Here is a 22,623-nt window from a genome sequence, read left to right as displayed (position 1 = left end):
AGAGAAGAATGAAGGAAGAGCGGTGGCTCAATTGGGGTACGCTAGTGCTATAGGAAGTCTAATGTACGCTCCTCAATGTACTAGACCTGATATAGCATTTGCGGTGAATAAACTTAGTAGGTTTACAAGTAATCCAAGTGTAGATCACTGGAAGGCTATTGGAAGAGTCCTAGGTTATCTAACGAAAACCAAAGGAATAAGCCTTCACTACTCCAAATTTCCTTCAATCTTAGAAGGATATACAGATGCAAGTTGGATATCCAATCTTGGGGAGAACTTGTCCACAACTGGTTGGGTATTTACACTTGGTGGGGGTGCAATTTCTTGGTTCTCCAAGAAACAAATCTGTATATCTCATTCCACTATGGAAGCAGATTTTATAGCTTTGGTTGCTGCCGACAAAGAGACCGAATGGTTAAGGGATTTTTTGATAGAGATACCCCTAATCAAAGAGAATGTATCCACTATATCGATACATTGTGATAGCCAAGCGACATTGGCTAGAGCATACAGTGGAGTGTACAATGGGAAGTCTAGACACATTAGTCTAAGACATGGATATGTAAGAGCATTGATTCAAAGAGGAGTCATCTCAATATCCTATGTGAGAACAAGTGAAAATCTGGTGGATCTTTTCACTAAGCCACTAATGAGGGATTTAGTGGCTGCATCATCTCGAAGGATGGGACTTAAACTCCCTAAAGAGATTCACAATTGATGGTAACATATCTTAACACTAGTTATTTAACTAGTGTTAGGTTCAATAGGTAACAACAAGTCAATCAAGTGAATATTAGTTGTACTCAAAACAAGTCTCATCTGAGATATTGAGTACTTGTGAGTTACCAAGTTCAGGGTTAAAACCGAAAGGATTTTTAATAGAATTCAGTCTTTTGAAGACAAGTATTTTTGGTAACAAAATACTGTAAGAATTCTACCTATATGGACCTAGGGGTGGTGCCGCCTCTCATGAGAATTGGGAGTATTCTCAAGAACATCCATGAATGGAAAGTGCACATGGCCATTAATGGTTCAAAGTGAGACATAGAGGTCTCAAGTGATCATCGCAAAGGTGTGTGTGTTATCACCGATTTATTATCATGAAAAGATGATTCAATGACTAGTGCAACCAAATTTTTGACAACTTTTGTGATAATTACACTATAGTAAAGTTCAAGTTGAAAAATACTTTACTTTATGCACTAATGCAATGGCTCCTATAAGAGGGAGTTCTTATTTAATCAAGTGGGGGAAATAATGATATAATGATTGACTAAATAAGTGTTACAATAAGATAACTATTTAATCTAGTGGGGGAATGTTATATTATTTTATAATATAATATAATGTAATATTATATTATATTATAATATAATGTTTTAGATTAAATAAATGTGACAAAGAGTGTCACATATTGTCACATATAACAGAGAGTTACAATATTTAGATATATGAGAAATATCCAAATATGTAACATATTTGGTGTTACAAATTCAGCTGCAAATTTGTAACTTCCAAATTTTACCATTTATTGTGTAAATTTGTTGTTACACAATATTGAGATGAATTTCATAAAAGCCATATGTGAAATGGCTGTTAGAGATGTGATTTTAACACCAATAATGTGTTTTGGGGGTTACAAAATCATTTGGGAGGGTTTGGAACCGTTTGGAAAAACAACACATTTTAAAGTGCTAAAATCGGTCAATGGCCGCAGCCACAGAATGTTGGTGGCCGCGACATGTGGGACAGAGAGCAGTGGCCACGGCCACTGATGTCCCTGACCGCAGCCACAGATGTATTTTTGACCAAAGTTTCAGTTTTTTCAATCTTTGTTGAATGGTTCCAAAAACCCAAATAACACCCAAATCTCATTTTTAATTCCATAAAAATCCAATTAATCATTGGTAATAGCCATGGGGTTGGTGGAATTTGAAATTCAAAAGGTGTCTCTAAACTCTATAAATAGGAGCCTATTGCTCACTTGAAAGACACAATTTTTCTATCCATTAGAGTACTTGGCTAGAAACACCTTGAGGCTTGATAATTCCATAAAGCATTTCCTAAATTAGTGAGAGATCCCTTAGTTCTTGAGTTAGGGGGAAATAAGATTTTGGACAAAGGATTCAAACCTTGTTCAAGTTGGTGATCCCCAACACTCTTCACTTTGGTTGTGTGAGTGAGAGTTTATTGTTTTTGTTCTTGTTCTTATTTTCTACTATTGCTTTTCTTCTTGTTATATTTACTTGTACTTTTGTTTAAGAGTTGTAATCATTTTATTTCCTTTGTTCAAACACTTATAGTTTATTTGTAATATATTGTCTAGATTTGTATTTTCTTACCATTTCCATTGAGGCAAATACATATTTTCCTAACAAATTGAAGGATAAACTAGGTAAATGTAAGACAGATGACAAAGTAAGCAGGGGTGTAGGAGTAATAGTGTAATGCCCCGAATTCTCCGATGTGTTTAACGGCGTGAATAGTAGGCCGGGAGGGCCATACTTGCTTAATTATGTTATTAATTGATAAAATGCATGTATATGTTGATTATATTATAATATGATGTGAAATGCATGCATGTGAGTCCATATTTCTAATTACAGGGGTGTGATGGTAATTTGGCCCGTTGAGGGTAAATTATTTATTTGAATACATGTTGGTGATGTATTTTGAGAACACATTATGATGTGGGTTTGTTCGAGCTATTCGTCATGAGACGATCATGGTATGTTAACTATCGGTTTGGTCATAACAGGCTTAAGCTCGGGGCTCGGGGTGAGTCTCGGGGTGTTTTAATGATTAGAACGTTATCGGGCATTAAAGGGTAACAGGATGTGAATTATTGGTGTTTGAGAATATTGAGATTAGCGGGAATTGGGAGGTGTTAATTATGATTAACGGGATAGGTGGAAAGTAACAATTTTACCCTTAGAATGGCTTAAGAAGCTTTAGATGGTTTAAGGGTATTTTGGTCATTTGGGGTTTGGATATATATGACTTTGGAGGGCTGTAGAATAAACAGAGCTACACTTCTCCTTCCCGTACGTCCATTTCCCTCACTTTCTTCTTTGGAGTTTTTGAGCTCAAAGTGTGGAATTAAGCTAGGAAATCAAAGGGCTGAGGTTGTGGACTTGGTTCAGCCATTAGAGAGGGTTTAATTCCAGGTTTGAGGTAAGTTTTATCCATTAACTTTCTGGTTATACTCTGTTTAAGCTTTGAGTTTTCAGCTTGTAATCACTTGGGGGATAGTTGGAATCAAAGGGAGTTAGGTTGATGTTTTACTTTGGTTTTGATGAGGGAGAGTTATGGGTGATGTTTAGAGATTAAATTGGGTGTTAGGTTGGTGCTTTGGGTTGGTTTGAAGGGCTGGTTTCAAGGGAAAAATGCAGGGGAGTTCGCTGGTGCGTTGCTGGTTTTTGGCTGAACAGGGTAATGAGCCGCGGCATGGCATAAGTGCGCTGCGGCCCATGGTGCTTGTCAGGGTTAGGCCGCCTCTGTTTGGAGGCGCGCCGCGGCGCAGCTAGGGCGGGCCGCGGCCCTTAGTGGCTTTTTGGCCAGAATGGAGTTTCTAGCATGGGGATTTAAGCCTAAGGCCTCGGGGTTGAACCTACTACCTGGTTGAGTAGTGTTTGAGGTCCCGGAGTTTAGGTTTTTGTTTGGGTACCTTTTATTATTCATTTTATTGATGGAATCCCATAATTGGTTATGACCAGGTAACCGCTAAAGGACCAAAAGGTTGATCGTTCTCAGGGGTCGTTCTTTTATTCGTTCTAGCTCGAACCAGAGGTAAGAAAACTGCACCCCAAGTGTGACATGCATGGATATTCATGAGGCATGTTGGTTGTGTAAATATGGACTTGGGTTGAATATAGAATGCTTAGCATATGTTGCTCACTTATGGATGGTACTGACTCATTAGTCAGATTTGGCAAAGGTGCTAGTATCAACTGTGAAGCTGTGACTTATTAGTTAGGTTCGGCAGTGGTACTGGGCACTGGTCACATTATGCTGACTCATTAGTCAGGACGGCCTTAGCGTGTTAACGCAAGCCAACAAAGATTAGATCTAATCGACTATCAGCATTGAATGACTCAAAGAGCATTAATGCCAGACCGACCTTGAGGGTCGATGAATGAAATAAGCGCTTGGAGGCTAGTGCTTTACCTAGCAGCCACTCTCCCACTTGAAACAGTGACACGCTTGTCAGTCACTCAGTATGGTTTACCAGAACCTGTTGAAGGCTAATGGCTTACCTAGCAGCCACTCTTCCATTTGAATTAGTGACTTGCCTATCAGTCACTCAGTATGGTTTATCTGGACCTCATGTGATGTTCACTCATTTGTTTGAAAGCTTTATGCTCAGTGTGATTATAATGATATTCATTTGATAATGTTTATGAATAGTGTTATGTTTTCTTGCTAGGCTTTGGCTCATGGGTGCTATGTGGTGCAGGTAAAGGAAAAGAAAAGCTCACCTAGCCTTGAGTGGAGTGCTTAGGTGGTGATGTGTACATATGCGGCCGCTTGACCACCACGGCCAAGGAGTTCTCGAAGGAACTAGGGGTTTACCCTATTTTTGCCGCTTAGGTCGGCGGGATTGTAAATATAAAACAGTAATGACCATTTTGTACTGAGAACAACTTGTAAATGTTTTGATTAGCTCTGCAGAGCAATTTGTAATGAAAATATCCATTTCCTTTTTATTGGTTTTATACCTTAACCTGTTAATTACACTTAGAGCACGTTTTTGACCAAAGGACTCAGGTAGTGAGTCAAATTTCCGGTCCACCGTTCACCGTAACTGTTCTGGGGTAACCAGGGCATTGCAAATAGTGTCAGACCCACGAACACAAGATGGTGACATATTAGCTAAGGTAACAGTAGAAGTGGAAGTGTTGGAATGAAAAGTGGAAAAGAGACTGGAATTACCTATCATGTGATCTATGCCACCAGAATCAATGACCCATTTAGAGGATGAAGAGAGAAGACACGCATTAGATTTACCCGAATTGGCAATAGCAATGACAGAAGGAGATGATGATTTGAGTGATTTCTTATATCGTGAGAACTTGGCAAATTCATCAGCAGAAATAAGCACAAATTTATTAGTGGCATCAGTAATATTTGCAACATTAGCAGAGTGTTGTTGCTGATTTTTAAACTGTAACTTTCTACACTCAAACTTGGTGTGGCCTGGCTTTTTATAGTAGTTGCAAATAATGCCTCCAGAATCTGGTGTTCGAGTTTCAAATCCTTGTGAACTACCTCCTTTATGCCTAGTTGGAATAGAAGATTTCCTAGGCAAATAATTATTACGACTTACCAAAGCACTATTAAGAGGAACATATGGAGTAATTTTCGTGCGAATAATATGACTAAAGACATCTTGTAAAGAGGAAACATCAGAGCCAGAATGAACCTGTGCTTTTGCATAATCAAATTCAAGTGAGAGCCCTGCTATAAAGCTCATAATAGCCATCTGCTTTCGTTGGCATTGTTGAACCTTCACATCAGGGCTAAATGGTAGCAACATATTAAGCTCCTCATACGTCTTCTTAAATGACATAAAGTAGTTCATAAGGGACTGATCTTGTTTATCCACACTGTAGAATGCTTTGCAAACCTCATACATACGGGAGAGATTGCCTTTTCCATAATACACAATTCCAAATAATGCATTAGTTCTTTAACAAACTCACAATGGTTGATCAAACCAATTACCTCATTGTCAATAGAACTCTTGATTTGAAGGAATAAGTGAGCATTCTCCTTGAGCCACGTCTATCTTGAATCATCTTTTTCTTTAGGAGGATCATTAGTCAAGTGGTCATCTTTGTCAATACTTCATAGATAAATTTGAATAGTCTTACACCACTCCAAATAATTTGAACCAGTCAGTTTATGGTTTGTGATTTTAGACATCACAAGAACCACATCAGATGAAGACACATATTTCATCTCTGATTTATTCTCAGCCATAACTTCTTAAAGAAATACAACAGCAAACATGAAAAACCAATGTAGAATCACAACAAAGATCCTAGAACAATCCTTGACAGTCGCAACTACAGAAACTAGGTGACCAAGGGCCTCGTAAGAGGAAGAACGTGCCTTGGTACATAGTTCCTACTAGTACCCTCACAAGCAGCTCTCTTGGGGAGTACCCCAACATGGTTGTTCCCTAAGCTAACAAGCGCACTAACCTCCATGGTGGCACATTTAGCGCCTGGTCGCACTACAATATTCAAACAGGCGCCACTCTATCTCTCCATAACTACTTTAGGGGCATTGATAACTACTTCAACATTGCCCCATTTCAAATAACACCAAATGGATATATAATGCTTTTAGCATTATATATCCTTTATCGCATCTAAGGGTGGGATGCTCCTACTCCTCACGAGGTTCATTACCTCTTTGACTTTAAGTTGAACCAAGGCCAACAAGGTATGAGATTCTTCTATTTTTGTCATAGGGACATGACCAGGGTGTTCCTAACAGAGCCTACATTTAGGAGCAACGTGGGTGGTTATTTTAAAGAATTTTTTCTGACGAATGACCTGGTCGCAGATAACTTGGTCTTCCAACAAGAAGGTAATGATAATCCATAGTCTTTCTCTTTCACATTCCTTCTTGACACTAGTGCTCATTTTATTTTCTCTTACTATACTTTAGGTCTGTGGGAAAAACCTCTTCCTACGCTGGACATGGTAAGATGAGCAGCAGCCTTGAATAGACTTTCTTCCGAGCCTAAAATATTCAGATTGCACATGACGAAGGAAAATTTGAGAGAGGTCGGTCTGCTCAACGCTCACCAAAACTGTGAGGGAGACGCTACTGAGGGTGCAGCTGATAGAAGAACTGTTGACCCGACCGTTTATGAGGAGGTGGGATGATCCGTACAACCCTAAGGGACCCCTTTCCCTCGAAGGAAGACGAAAACAAGGATTAATATTCAGGAGCAAGAGGATGCTTCTCGCCAAAGATCTCCAACACCTTCCGCGGGCAAAGGGAAGGGAAACAGGTGTTAGAGGAGGAGGACGATCCTCTTGACATGTGTTCCTCTTTCGATTTTGACGAGGAATTTCTATGTTATATAGGCTATTGGCAAACTATTTAATTATTTTAAATGCTAACATAAGCTTTTTGTTGTTGCTCGTTGTGTATCTTTGACTTTTTCCATAATGTTCATTCATCATTTTTTTTCTTTTCAGCAATGTCTGAGTTTAAAATTTTCAACCTCTATAATTCACCTCCAGCCTCGACCAAATGAGGCACGAAAAGAAAGGTGACTCATGAAGTCAGCTCAAGCAAAGAGCCAGCTGCCAAGCAACCAAGGTGTAACGTCCCAGGTTTTTAAGACTTGATAATGTGGAAATATAAAAGTTTTCATTTAACGAAATGTCTCAAAAAGCCATATATAAAAAAAAAACCTCTTTAGAGGCATATGACCATACTTAATATTTAATACAAACATAGTTTATGAAAAATAAACTGAGCCATGTTTATGAAAAGAAAACAATATTTCCATAAACAAAACAACTTCCCAAAAGGTTGGTCCACATGTACATCCACAAAGTAGACTCCAACGCTCACAACTCTACTTTGCCCTTGTTCTTACCTACATCAGGGAACAACTAGGTAAGCAAAAATATTTAGTAAGTTCAACTTTAAAACAAAATTATGTAGAGAATACTGGTGGTCATTGAACAAGTCACTGACCACGGATAACAATAGCTTAACAAAATTAGGTTCCAGACCCTAAGCAATCAATTTCAAGAATGCAAAAGCTTCTTGGCAAACTTATGGTTATGCTTGATAACCAATGGAAAATTATTTAAGAGAAACAGATAAATCCATGCACTCAGAAAATCCCATAGAAAATAGATATAATATATCACAATATAATTCTGGAACAACGCTCGAAAATTTCTGACAATTCGGGCATACCAAGCTATAACGCCCTGGTTACTCCAAGATCATTACTGTGAACTTTAAACAGTGCTTAACTCACTAAACGAGTCATTTGGTTATAAACGTGCATCTAGGTGTTATTAATAGGCTAAGGTCAAAAATCTTGACCAAAAGGAATGGATAAATTTTATTTAAAACACAAAGCTGTACATGGGCCCATAAAAACATTTACAAGTTATTTACAATCCAAAATGGTCATTACAGTATAAAAATTACAACCTGCTAACCTCAGCAGCAAATATAGGGTTAACACCTAGTTCCCTTGAGAAATACATTGGTCGTGGTAGTCAAGCGGCCGCATATGTATACATCGCCACCTAAGCTCTCCACTCAAGGCTGGGTGAGCTTTTTTTCCCTTTACCTGCACCACATAGCACCCATGAGCCAAGGCTCATCAAGAAAACTTATTACTGCATGTATGTAATATCAATAAATGATTTAGGTAATCATTCTTGGGCTTGCAGCCCAATCAGATAAATGACTATCAATATTGATTCTGGTAATCACGCTGGGGCTTGCAGCCCAATCAGATAAGTGACTATTGAGTCACACACTGTGTAGGTGACTAATAAGTCAACCTCTAAGGATTTGTTCCCTGTATAGATGACTAGTAAGTCCATCTTTAGGGTTTTGCTCCTTAAATAGATGGATAATAAGTCCATTTTTGGGGATCCACTCCCTAAGCCATGTGATGTATCAGTCACCTTAGCCTTTTGGCTCCGGCTCTAAGTAACTAGCCTTTAGACTAGACAAGCGCTTTTGTTTTCATCGAACTTAAGGTCGGTCAAGCATTTCATGCTTATGTTGATACGGCTTGTGTCAATTAGATCTAATCTTTTCAACTTGCGTTAGACATGATAATACCGTTCTTGACTCATAAGCCAATACCATACGACCAGTGCTCAGTACTACTGTCGAACTTGACTAATAAGACACAACTTCATAATCAATACTGACGCCATTGTTGTTTCTGACTAATAAGACAGTTGTATTCACAGATAACCAAGACTGGTAAGTAAGCAAGACTGGTAAGCATTTAATACACAATCCATATTTACCAATAGAGCACTCAACATGCCTCATCAATAACCATGCATGTCACATATTGGGTGTAGTTTTCTAACCTCTGGTTCGAGCGTGGAATAATAAAAGAACGACCCTTGAGAATGATCGGTCCTTAAGTCCCTTAGCAGTCACCTAGTCATAACCAAATTTAAAATCCCATCAATAAAAATGAGTAATAAAAGGTTTCCAGGCCAAGACCTAGCCTTTGGAACGTTGAATCCTACTAAAATGGGTAGTAGGAACGATCCCGAGGTCTAAGGTTTGAGTTCCCACGATTAAAACACCACTTTGGCCCATTCTGTTAAGTGTCGCAGCCCCACACCATTGAGTCGCGGCCCGCCTCCCAAACAGAGATGCCAGCCACATTCAGCCTGCACCTCATGCCGCGGCCCCAACGCCCTTCAACCTTCTCTCTCATCTTCACTAAGCTCGGGCCATGGCACCCAAGAATAGGGTTATGGCCCCAGCTGGAACTCAGCCAAAACCTTCGCTTTTCCTCTTTTAAATCATTCCAAAAACCTACTCAAACATATCCAAATCCCAAAATAAAGTTCCCAAACATCCCAATAGCCCAAAACTATCAAAAATCGAGGCTCAAACAATTCAAAAACTCATCAACACCTAAAATCCAATTCAAAGCTTAGAAACTCAAAAACTAAAAACTTAAATCTAGAATTACTTCAAATTGAGTCATTTCTCGTTAAATCATCTGGTTAATGAATTGCTATAACTCGATCCTCGCTTGAATCTGAGTCCTAAAACTCAAGTTTCCTTTGAAAATTCGACGAACAGTAAAAAGGATAACGGGAGGAAGAGAAAAAGTGTTTGAACGTAATTTCCTTCTAATAGGTTACTTCAAGCTTAAGTAACCTCAAGTAAATCCTAATGCTCGGGGTCCCAAAAACTCCCCCCGGGGGGTCTAATAGTCAAAATTCTCATAATTTCCTCCTGATCTCACTAACTCCCAATATATCATCAAATAATCATTCTCATTACCCAATATCCCAATAATTGACCACGTTATGACAAAACTGCTAACTTGCATTCTAGGATCGTCTCATGTCGAATAGCTCGAACATATCCACATAATAATGTGATCTCATCCATAAATCACCAACATGCATGAAAATATACAAATATGCCCTCAACGGGCCAAATTACCAAGATACCCTTATAATGAAAAGTGGACCCACATGCATGCATTTATCATCATATAATAATATAACTCACACAATCATGCATATAATAATTTAAATGCATAATAAATAATTTTTTGCCCTCCTGGCCTTCTAATCCAAGGTTTAAACCACATTAAGGATTTTGGGACATTACAACTATCCCCTCCTTACAGAAATTTCATCCTCAAAATTTGCCTGAACAACTCGGGATACTTATTTTGCATATCTGACTCCAGTTTCCAGGTCGCTTGCTCGACCTTGTTGTTCCTCCATAATACCTTAACCAAATGTATCGTTTTATTTCTGAGGACCTTGTCCTTTCTGTGTAGTATCTAGACTGGTTGTTCCTCATAGGAAAGATCTTCCTCGAGCTCTAGATCCTCGTAACTCAACACATGAGTCACATTAGATACATACCTCCAAATAGATGAGATATGAAACATGTTATGCACGGTCAACAATGTTGGTGGTAAGGCCAACCTGTAGGCCACCTGACCAATCCTCTCCAAGATCCCAAATGGACCTACAAATCTAGGGCTCAGCTTGCCCTTCCTCCCAAATCTTCTCACCCCTTTCCACGGCAAGACTCTAAGGAAGACGTAGTCTCCCACTTGGAACTCCACGGTCCTGTGTTTGGGATATGCATAACTTTTCTGTCTACTTTGAGAAGCAAGCATCCGAGCTCTAATCTTCTCAATAGCCTCACTGGTCCTCTTAACTACCTCAGGACCGAAGTATCTCATTTCCCCTATCTCATCCCAATGAATGGGAGATCTGCATTTCCTACCATACAACATCTCATAAGGTGCCACCTCAATGATCGACTGATAGTTGTTGTTGTAGGAAAACTCTATCAAAGGTAGATACTTACTATAAGATCCACCAAAGTCCAGCACACATGCACGCAACATGTCTTCTAATATCTAGATCGTCCTCTTATATTGTCCATCTGTCTGAGGATGATAAGCAGTACTGAACTTCAACTATGTTCCCATGGCCCTCTGTAGACTTCCCCAGAATTTGGAAGTGAAAGTGGGGTCCCAATCTGACACGATCGACCTCGGTGCTCCATGAAGACGCACGATCTCTCTCACATAGAGATCTGCGTACTGGTCAACTGTATAAGTAGTCCTCACTGGTAAGAAGTGAGCTGACTTGGTGTAGCGATCCACCATAACCCATACTGAATCACGTTGACCTACAGTCCTGAGTAACCCCACCACGAAATCCATCATGATGTCCTCCCATTTCCACTCGGGATATCTAGAGGCTGCAATAACCCTGCTGGCCTCTAATGCTCAGCCTTGACCTGTTGACATGTAAAGCACTTAGCCACATAATTTACTACATCCCTCTTCATCCCAGACCACCAATACAATGATCTCACATCCTGATACATCTTCATGGTGCCTGAATACAAAGAGTAAGGAGTAGTATGAGATTCATCCAGAATCTCTCATCTCAAATCAGTGTCTAACAAAGCTCATATCCGACTTTGTTTCTCAATAAACCCATCTCAAACACTGTGTAATCTCTGGATACTCCAGCCAAAACATCATCATTAATCTTGATCAGCTGTGGATCACCCAACTGACCCTCCTTGATTCTTCCCAATAATGTAGACTGTTGTGTAATATTGGCCAACTGGCCCACCAGCAACTCTATACCAGCTTTGTTCATATCTTCTGTTAACTCTCTAGCTATCAACCTCGCACTATAAATCTATCCCAGACCCTTCCGGATTAAAGCATCAGCTACCACGTTGGCCCTTCCTAGATGATACAGTAAGTCACAATCATAATCTTTTACTAACTCCAGCCAACGCCTTTGTCTCATTTTCATGTCTTTCTGTGTGAAGAAGTACTTCAGGCTATTGTGGTAAGTGTAAATCTCACACTTCTCCCCATAAGGGCAATTCCTCCATACCTTTAATGCAAATACCACAGTCGCCAAATCTAAATCATCAGTGGGATATCTATGTTCATACTCCTTCAGCTGACATGAGGCATAAGCAATCACCTTCCCTGACTGCATCAAAAAACAACCCAAACCCTGATGTGAGGCATCACAGTATATCACAAACTTCTCCTGATCTATAGGGGAAGGCTCAGAACTCGAGCTGTAATCAACCTCTGCTTCAGTTCTTGGAAGTTGTTCTCACACCTGTCTGACCACACAAACTTCTGATTCTTGCGTGTTAGCTCAGTCAATGAAGTGGCAATCTTTGAGAACCCTTCCACGAAACGTCCGTAATAACTTGCCAATCCAAGGAAACTCATAACTTCTGAAGCATTCTTTGGCCTTGGCCAATCTCTGACCGCCTCAATCTTCGTTGGATCCACTTTAATCCTCTCCTTACTTACAATGTGCCCAAGGAATGTTACCTGAGATAACCAGAACTCACACTTCTTGAACTTCGCAAATAGTCTATGCTCACTTAGTCTCTGTAGAACAAATCTCAGATGTTGTTCATGTTCTAACTCTGACTGAGAATAAACCAGAATATCATCAATGAAGACGATCACAAACTGGTCCAAATAATCCTTGAACACTCTGTTCATCAAATCCATAAATGCATTTGGGGCATTAGTTAATCCAAAAGACATGACTAAGAACTCATAATGCCCATATCTAGTGCAAAAAGAAGTCTTTGGTATGTCTCCCTCCTTGACCCTCAACTGATGATAACCAGAACGAAGGTCTATCTTTGAAAATATCTTTTTACCTTGCAACTAATCAAACAGATCATCTATCCTTGGCAGAGGATACTTGTTCTTGATTGTTAACTTGTTCAGTTCTCTGTTATCAATGCACATCCTTAGAGAACCATCCTTCTTCTTCACAAATATAACTGGTGCACCCCAAGGTGAGAAACTAGATCTAATAAAACCTAAGTCCAGCAGCTTATGCAACTGTACTTTCAATTCCTTTAACTCTGCTGGGGCCATTCTAAAAGGTGCTCTAGACACTGGCTCCATCCTTGGTGCCAATTCAATCACAAATTCAATCTCTCTGTGTGGTGGCAACCTTGGTAGATCCTCTGGAAACACATCCAGAAACTCACAGACTAGTCTGGTCTCCTCTGGTCTCACTGGAATGACCTGAGTGGTATCAACCACATTGGCTAAGAATCCTATGCAACCTCTTTGCAATAGATCTCTAGCCCTCAACATTGATATCATAGGTATACGACGTCCATGCACAGTGCCAAAAAACACAAAAGGATCCTCACCTTCAGGCTCAAGGGTGACCATCTTCCTTCTGCAATCTATGGTTGCCCCATACTTCACTAACCAATCCATACCCATAATCATGTCAAAGTCAGTCATAACTAACTCTATCAAATCCATTGACAACTCTCTTCCCTCCACTGTCACTGACAAAGATTTGACCCATCTCGTAGATACTACTAACTCCCCAGTGGGTAACAAGGTCCCGAACCCTAGAGCATAATAATCACATGGTCTACACAGTCTATCAATAATTCTACTAGCAGCAAAAGAATGTGTAGCACCAAAATCAATCAAAACAGTATAAGGGGTTCCAGTACTAAAAAGCTGACCTGTAACTAATGAGGGTGAAGCCTCAGCTTCTGCTTGAGTCAATGCGAACACTCGAGCTGGGACCGAGCTATCCGCCTTTCTGGGTTCCTACTTTCTTGCTTTTGGGCAATCCTTCTTGAAATGTCCCACTGCCCAACATAAGTAGCAAGCCTTTGCCTTACACTCCCCTATATGGTGCCTCTTCCAGCTAGGGCACTCAGGATAAGTCTTCCAGGCCTCACTGCCACCCTGGCGGCCAATTGAAATACCACGCGGTCGCCTGTGAAGGCCTGGAGCTAAGAAGGTGTCAGGAGCCTTCCTCTTCTGATCACTGGGGCCTCCGCCCCTACCTGAACCCACAAATGGAGGTCCTGCCCTCCTAAACTCTCTTCTGGCTACATTATCCCACCAGATCTTGTTCTCTGTGCTCTCAGTTGTGAGCGCCTTCTCAACCACCTGTGTATAAGTAGCCACAGTGGTGATACAAACATCCCGGGCTAATCTAGGTTGTAGCCCCTGGAGAAACCTCTCCCTTCTGGTCCCATCAGTGGGCACCATCTCTATGGAAAACTGTGCTAATCTATCAAACCTCAGATCATATTCAGTCACTGACAGACTCCCCTGAAGTAATCTACTGAACTCTTCAGCCTTTGCAGCCCTGATGGCATCATTATAGTACTTCTCATTGAATAGAGTCTGAAACTCTTCCCAACTCAGGGCATTGACATTTCTGGTATGGGATATCACTTCCCACCAAATTTGGGCATCCTCCCGAAACATGTATGTGGCACAGGCCACCCTCTCATTACCAGACACCCTCATAAATTCAAGGATGGTGGTAATCATGCTCATCCATTGCTCAACCTTAGCTGGATCTACACTACCCTAAAAAACTTGAGGTTGTTGTTTCCTGAACCTTTCATAAAGAGGTTCCCATTTTTTTCCAGCCTCTGGAAGCTACTCAGCTGTTGGCACCGCTGCAGGTGGTGCCTCAAGTAAAACGTTCCCTTCCGGAACCTTTTGTTGTCTCAAGAAGCGGATTTCTTCTTCCTACCTCAATACTCTGGCTTGTAAATCAACCAGCAATTTATGCCAATCTTCAGGAACTAATTGTGGAATCTGACTCTGGTCATTCTCTTGACCCTGTCTATTATTCTGGCCCTAATAATCCTGGCCAGCTGATGAATCTGTTTGTCTTGGAATCATATTATCAACTTAAACCTTGCTGCAACAATCAATGTGGCCAGTTAGGCAGTGATAACTAAACCTCTTGCCGCCTCACGGTCCAAGATCAAAAAGATAATCATCCATATTCCACAATCACACATATAAACATGTTGAGACATGATCATAACATTTAACATTTAACATTTAGCAATTAACCATTATCATGGAACAATGCAAATAAGCATGTTCTAGCAATATCAGTACTAATAAGCACGTTCTTGCTTATGATGCAGTAGTCAAGGCCCAGTCTTATTAATATATCACATGTAGACAGGTAAAATATTTATATTATATTTAAGCAGTTAAGCACATAACCACATAAATAGTTACCAAACCATGAGTTGTGCTTATCTTCAGTGGGCAGTGTACATGCCCAACTAATCTATAAGAACCCTAAACCATGACACACTCTGATACCAAGTTGTTACGCTCTGGTTACTCCAAGATCGTTACTGTGAACTTTAAATAGTGCTTAACTCGCTAAATGAGTCATTTGGTTATAAATGTGCATCAAGGTGTTATTAATAGGCTAAGGTCAAAAATCTTAATCAAAAGGAATGGATCAATTTTATTTAAAACAGAAAACTGTACGTGGGCCCATAAAAATGTTTACAAATTATTTACAATCCAATATGGTCGTTACAGTATAAAAATTACAACCCGCCGACCTAAGCGGCAAAATATAGGGTTAATCCCTAGTTCCCTTGAGAAACACCTTGGCCGTGGTGATCAAGCAGCCGCATATTACACATCGCCACCTAAGCTCTCCACTCAAGGCTGGGTGAGCTTTTCTTTCCCTTTACCTACACCACATAGCACCCATGAGCCAAGGCTCAGCAAGAAGACTTATTACTGCAAGTATGTAATATCAATAAATGATTTTGGTAATCATTCAAGGGCTTGTAGCCTAATTAGATAAATGGCTATCAATATTGATTCTGGTAATCACGCTGGGGCTTGCAGCCCAATCAGATAAGTGACTATTAAGTCACACACTGTGTAGGTGACTAATAAGTCAACCTCTAAGTATCTGTTCCCTGTATTGATTACTAATAAGTCCATCTCTAGGGTTTTTCTCCTTAAATAGATGGCTAATAAGTCCATTTCTGGGGATCCACCCCCTAAGCCATGTGACGTATCAGTCACCTTAGCCTTTTGGCTCTAGCTCTAAGTAACTAGCCTTTAGACTAGACAAGCGCTTTTGTTTTCATCGAACTTAAGGTCAGTCAAGCATTTCATGCTTATGTCAATTAGATCTAATCTTTTCAACTTGCGTTAGACATGCTAATACCGTTCTTGACTCATAAGCCAATACCATACGACCAGTGCTCAATACTACTGTCGAACTTGACTAATAAGTCACAGCTTCACAATCAATACTGACACCATTGTCGTCTCTGACTAATAAGTCAGTACCATTCACAGATAAGCAAGACTAGTAAGCATTTAATATGCAATCCATATTTACCAATAGAGCACTCAACATGCCTCATCAATAACCATGCATGTCACATACTGGGGGCAGTTTTCTTACCTCTAGTTCAAGCGTAGAATAATAAAAGAACGACCCTTGAGAACGATCGGTCCTTAAGTCACTTAGCGGTCACCTAGTCATAACCAAATATAAACTCCCATCAATAAAAATGAGTAAGAAAAGATTCCCAGACCAAGACCTAGCCTCCGGGACGTCGAATCCTACTAAACCGTGTAGTAGGAACGATCCTGAGGCCTAAGGTTTGAGTTCCCACGATTAAAATACCACTTAGGCCCAATTTTCCCTTAAGCACCATGACCCCACACCACTGAGCCACGGCCCACCTCCCAAACAAAGACGCCAGCCACATTCAGCCTACACCTCATGCCGTGGCCCGCCTCCCAGGCATCGCGGCCCCAATGCCCTTCAACCTTCTCTCTCATCTTCGCTATGCTCGGGTCGCGGTGCCTAAGAACAGGGCCACGGCCCCAGCTAGAAGCCATCCAAAACCTTCGTTTTTCCTCATTTAAATCATTCCAAAAACCTACTCAAACATATCCAAATCCCAAAATTAAAGTTCTCAAACATCCCAATGGCCCAAAAATATCAAGACTCAAGGCTAAAATAATTCAAAAACTCATCAACACCTCAAATCCAATTCAAAGCTTAGAAACTTGAAAACTAAAAACTTAAAGCTAGAATTACCTCAAATTGAGTTGTTTCTCGCTAAATCCTTTGGTTAATAAGCTTCTAATATTCCCTAGAATTACTATAACTCGATCCTCGCTTGAATCTGAGTCCTAAAACTTAAGTTTCCTTAAAAAATGCGACGAACAGTAAAAAGGATGACAGGGGGAAGAGAAAAAGTGTTTGAACGTAATTTTCTTCTGACAGGTTACTTCAAGCTTAAGTTACCTCAAGTAAATCCTAATGCTCGAGGTCCCAAAAACACCCCCCGGGAGTTAAATATTCTAAATTCCTAGAATTTCCTCTTGATCTCACTAACTCCCAATATATCATCAAATAATCATTCTCATTACCCAATATCCCAATAATTGACCATGTTATGAAAAGCCGCTAACTTGCATTCTAGGATCGTCTCATGTCGAATAGCTCTAACATATCCACATAATAATATGATCTCATCCATAAATCACCAACATGCATGAAAATATACAAATATGCCCTCAACACGCCAAATTACCAAGATACCCTTATAATGAAAAGTGGACCAACATGCACACATTTATAATCATATAATAATATAACTCACATAATCATGCATATAATCATTTAATTGCATAATAAATCAGTTATGGCTCCCCTGGCCTCCTAATCCAGGTTTTAAACCCCATTAGGGATTTTGGGACATTACACAAGCCCTCCAACATATTTGCCAATTAATAGGGGAGAACCGAGTCTCAACACTAAAATCTAGCTAATAAATATCCCATCAAGGGTATCTATCGAGTTACCTAGGGCATCGCTACTTATCCAAAAGTAAATGCCTCACAAGGGTAACCATCAAGTTACCTAGGGCATTAAGTTACACGGGTTTACAGAGACTTCTACATTATTCAATTGTGCTGGCGAGCAGTTGCCCCTAGGGTGTTCATCCTCACTCAAACTTGGCAACCCCTAGTATCTCTAGGCACTCTCATTGAATGGCCAATATTCACGACTGCTATCTGGGAATAACTTATCAGAGCACTTGCTCGAGTTCTAACCATTAAATGATTAAGTATGCATGAAGGCCCCTAGGTTTAAACCAGCAATCCTTACATCTTGGTCACTCGACGCGGTAGTGAATCAGACATAATCAAATCAAACAAGTAGTGTGACGGGGATCAACCATCTAGGATATGACAAATATTTACGGGTCATATTTTTTGAACCAGCACCTACTAGACTAATGTCTCTATGTAAACTTTCTATGAAAGTGTATACATGTGCATGTGTCTCTATACTAACATACATTACACTAGCCGTTTCATGTTGTAACCACACTATAGAAGTTGACTTACTTGGAGTCCTTAGCAGGATTTCACCCTCCAACGTACAGTCTAGTTATGCTTAGCCAATACTATAATTATCCATACAGTACACTCACATTAATTATGGCACTCATAATTCATTATTATTATTTTGGGCAGTTTGGTCATTTTCAAAATCATTTTTAAGGATTAAAGATCCTTATTTGGTTTTAAACCCATTCAAGAAATTCATACACAAAAATTTGAGATGAAACCCTAAGTCTCGGGGAGACCTATCCTATGGTTTCGATACTTAGGCTCAGGTATCGCAATAGTGATTAGTGATGAAAAATGCATATATATTGATTTTAATGGTCAAAATAAATTATGTTTAATTAATATTTTCATGGAATTAATATAATTTATTTTATAAATGAAAATATTTGATTATGATTTAAATTATTGTTATTTTGTAGGAATTAAAGTTGAATTTTTGCATAAAGAAAAAGAAAGAAGAAAGAAAGAATCAAAAGTGAAAAAAATAGTTGAAAAAAGTGGCATTTTTTAAGGGAATTATGCCCAAAATGAGCCCAAACAAGCCCAAGCTCAAGCTTGCCACCACCTGGACACGTGACGCACCTCTATTGGCTGCACTTGGTCAACTCTTTCAGCCACCTTTCAACCCAATTTTTGTGGGTTTTGGGTCTTGCACCTTTCCATTTTGAGCTCTTAAGCTCATATTTTGTGGTGTTTTAGAAAAATAGCAAATGACCGTTCACTAAAATAGCTAGGTTAATATTAATAATAAAATTTAATTTTTCAAAATCATATTTTATTATTAAGATTTCAACTTTATTTTGTAGACCTCATTTGTAATTTAATTTCTTTTTAGTCATTTTCTCCTTCTATAAATAGGAACTCTTCTTTCACATTTGGTATGTAATTTAGAGAGTAAATAAACTATAGCAAAATTTCTACTCACTTTCTTCTCATATTTTCTTCTTAGAATTTTGTGAGAATCATGAGCATAATGGTCTAATCTTCCTAAGAAGGTTAGGGATGATTCCATATGCTAGTGATGTTATTTTGCTACTTTGAATTACTATGTTCTTAATATAATATATTTGAGTTATTTATGATCTTTCATCCTCATCTCTATTTTGTTATCTCTATTTACTTATACTAATAGTATATACGATTAGTCATGCTCTTTCTATGTGCTTCTAATTAGTAAAAGCAATATTGATACATAATTTTATGTCTGATCTTCTATTGCATTATTGTCCTTCGGTATTTTGTCATTTTTAGATTTTTCATAAGATTAACATTGTGCTCTTAAAGTAAAGAACTTTATAACTCAAATGGACTTTTGTTAGAAAAGAATATGGACTTTAATGTTAGATTTTCCAAGTAAATGTTGGGATGTGAACTATTTACTTGTGTATTTTTGTAAATCAAGTAACTAAGTAACCAAACAAGCATATGGATGATTCTTGGAACATTTCTATTTCTCAAACTCTTGATTACACTCTATTTTATTTCACTTGTCTCATTTTATCATTTCATAAAAAAGACAACACCAAAATCTCAAATCTCTTTTCATTTCCATTTTTATTTATTTCATATTACTAATCATATTACTAATCGTCCATTTTTATTCATTTCCATTTTACTAACTTTTTGTTTTATTTTCTACTAATCTTTAGTTTTAGGTTACCTCCTTGTGGATCGACTGTCCGATTTTACTACAACTACCACTTAGTGGATGTGACATTTTGGGCGTTAAACAAATAGTATTTCCCATAATTTTCTAAGAATCTTATTCTTTAAAAGTTCTGCTATTAACCCGTACTTTCAACAAGTCGGTTAAATATAAACAAGATTTTAGCCGGTATTATATCCAGAAAATACTAATTAAATTCCTTAATTATTTTTCAAGAAAATAATCTCTTAATTTTCCTTTTATTTTTCTTAAGGTTTTAATCTCTAAAAGTCGTTTTAAGAAAATAGCCTAATTTTAACTTAATTAGGGAAAAACGTTAATAATTGCATATCTTGACTAGTTAATTCTCCGAAGTTAATTAATCAAGTTTACTTACTAAAAAAATAATTTACTTAATTATTTTCTCAAAATAATTGGTTTTAAACCCTCTTTTAATTTATTAATAAATTAAATCTTTTATTTTTAGAAAGAATAAAAATAATTCTCACTAATCTCAAAGTTGTATTTTAGATCAAAATATTTTTAAGACTTACCAAGTCTTTATCTTGTAATATGCACAAAAATGTATTTTTTTTTCTTAAGTTCCAAAATCCCTTTTTTTTTTGTACTAAGTGTGAAAACCTTATTTTTCACTTTTTTAACTACATACTTTGTTAGGTCATAACTTGAAATTTACAAACCCAATTGTTACCAAAAATTTTCAATTCAATCTTTGGTATGCCATTTAGATCTCTGTAAAATATTACGTCCAAAGGAGCATTTATTTATTGGTGAAAACATTTTTCAAACATTGAGGTAAAAATGACCTTATTTTCAAGTCCTTATGTTTTTTTTTCAAACTTTGGCACTTAATAACTCTCAAACCGTTAGTATTATATTACTAAATTTTATAGAGGCATACTAGGGTATGCCAAGAACATTTCCAACAAATTTTAGCAAAAACTGAGTTTATTTTCCCTATACAATGGCTGTCCAAACTTGGTCCCGAAATTAAGAATACGAAAAAAAAACAGGTTTTGTTACCTAAAGTTTGAAATAGCATAATTCACTCATTTCTAAACATTTTTGACTGGTTCAAAAGCTCAAATTCATGTACTCCATCTCAACAACATCACAGTACATTTTATTTTTATAACATCAGTTATATAGTAGATTCTTGACCCCTTGGAAGTCAAGACTCAAAACTTTTTTTTAGGGTTTTCAACAAAACCTTTAGGGATTTTGGGTCCCTATTTTCACAATCAACATACAAGCTTCATAAAGATTATCAAGAAACTACCATAGTCTTATTACATCATAAATAAGAAACTTTAAACATTAAATACACAAAATAATGCTTAAAAATAACAACTATACAAAAACAACCATGTAAACATTTTACCTCTTGTTGTTCTTGTTTTAGGTTGTGATGTTTCTACTAACTTTAGAACCTCTAAACTCTTTCAAAACCTTAAACCAACTCCACCAACAACATATATAGTAATTTATTGAAAGATCTATTGTTAGAAACTTTATAAAAGTTGAAATTTCGTTTTTAGTAATTACCACATTAATTAAACCATGAATTAATTAAATTGCGGAATAGTAATTAACTGTTTACACAGATAGCAGTTTTGTCGGGACAGAATCCGAACTTGTCACGACAGAAACTTAACACAATAAATAGACAGTGCAAAAATTAAAGAACACACCGAAATTTTACAAGGTTCAGAAACCCTTTCAGATAACCTACTCCTTGGGGCCACGCCCAGAGAATAAACCAATTAGTAAAGAAACAATGTGTACAAAAGCATTGACTTAAACAATGTAAGACTCCCTCTTAAACTATTGCCTCAATCTTGTTGTACTCTTCTCTACGAATCTGATTTGATGAAACGCTGATACTCTTGAACTCCCTTCAAAGAATAGCGAGTGCACACTTCCTCCCGAAGTGAGGATTAGATAGAATCCTTTCCCAAAGATCCTTATGAACACGTTCACAATAGACACTATCTGTTTACAATGGACTAAATAGATATTCACAAGTACACTTAGCACTCTCACAAAGATTAAGGTGAACAAACTTAATCTCTACAAATAAAGACACTCTTCAAAATAACATAATGTTTACAAATATTTCAAATGGAAGAGATGAAAATTCCAAAGGCCTTGGCAAGATATTTATAGGCAAGGAAATCGTCCAAGGCCATCATTTTCTGATATCTTTGAAATCAATTTGCGAATTCCTTTGATTTAGGAAATCAGCCAGCCAGATGCATTCTGTGTCACAGAAAAGGAAACTGATGAGTCAACAACATAATCAATCTCATCTGGCAGAACGAACATGGTCATTTCTTTTGACCATGTTCATTTTCGACACCAATTTAATTCCAGAATAGACATAATCCCTGAAAATAATCTCAAGATATTTGCACAATATATTTTTACCAAAAATTTATTATTTGTGATAAATAAGGCAGCAAAT

Source organism: Humulus lupulus, chromosome 7 (genome assembly GCF_963169125.1).
Source record: "Humulus lupulus chromosome 7, drHumLupu1.1, whole genome shotgun sequence".
NCBI lineage: Eukaryota > Viridiplantae > Streptophyta > Magnoliopsida > Rosales > Cannabaceae > Humulus > Humulus lupulus.
Note: the sequence above shows the minus strand (reverse complement) of the source record.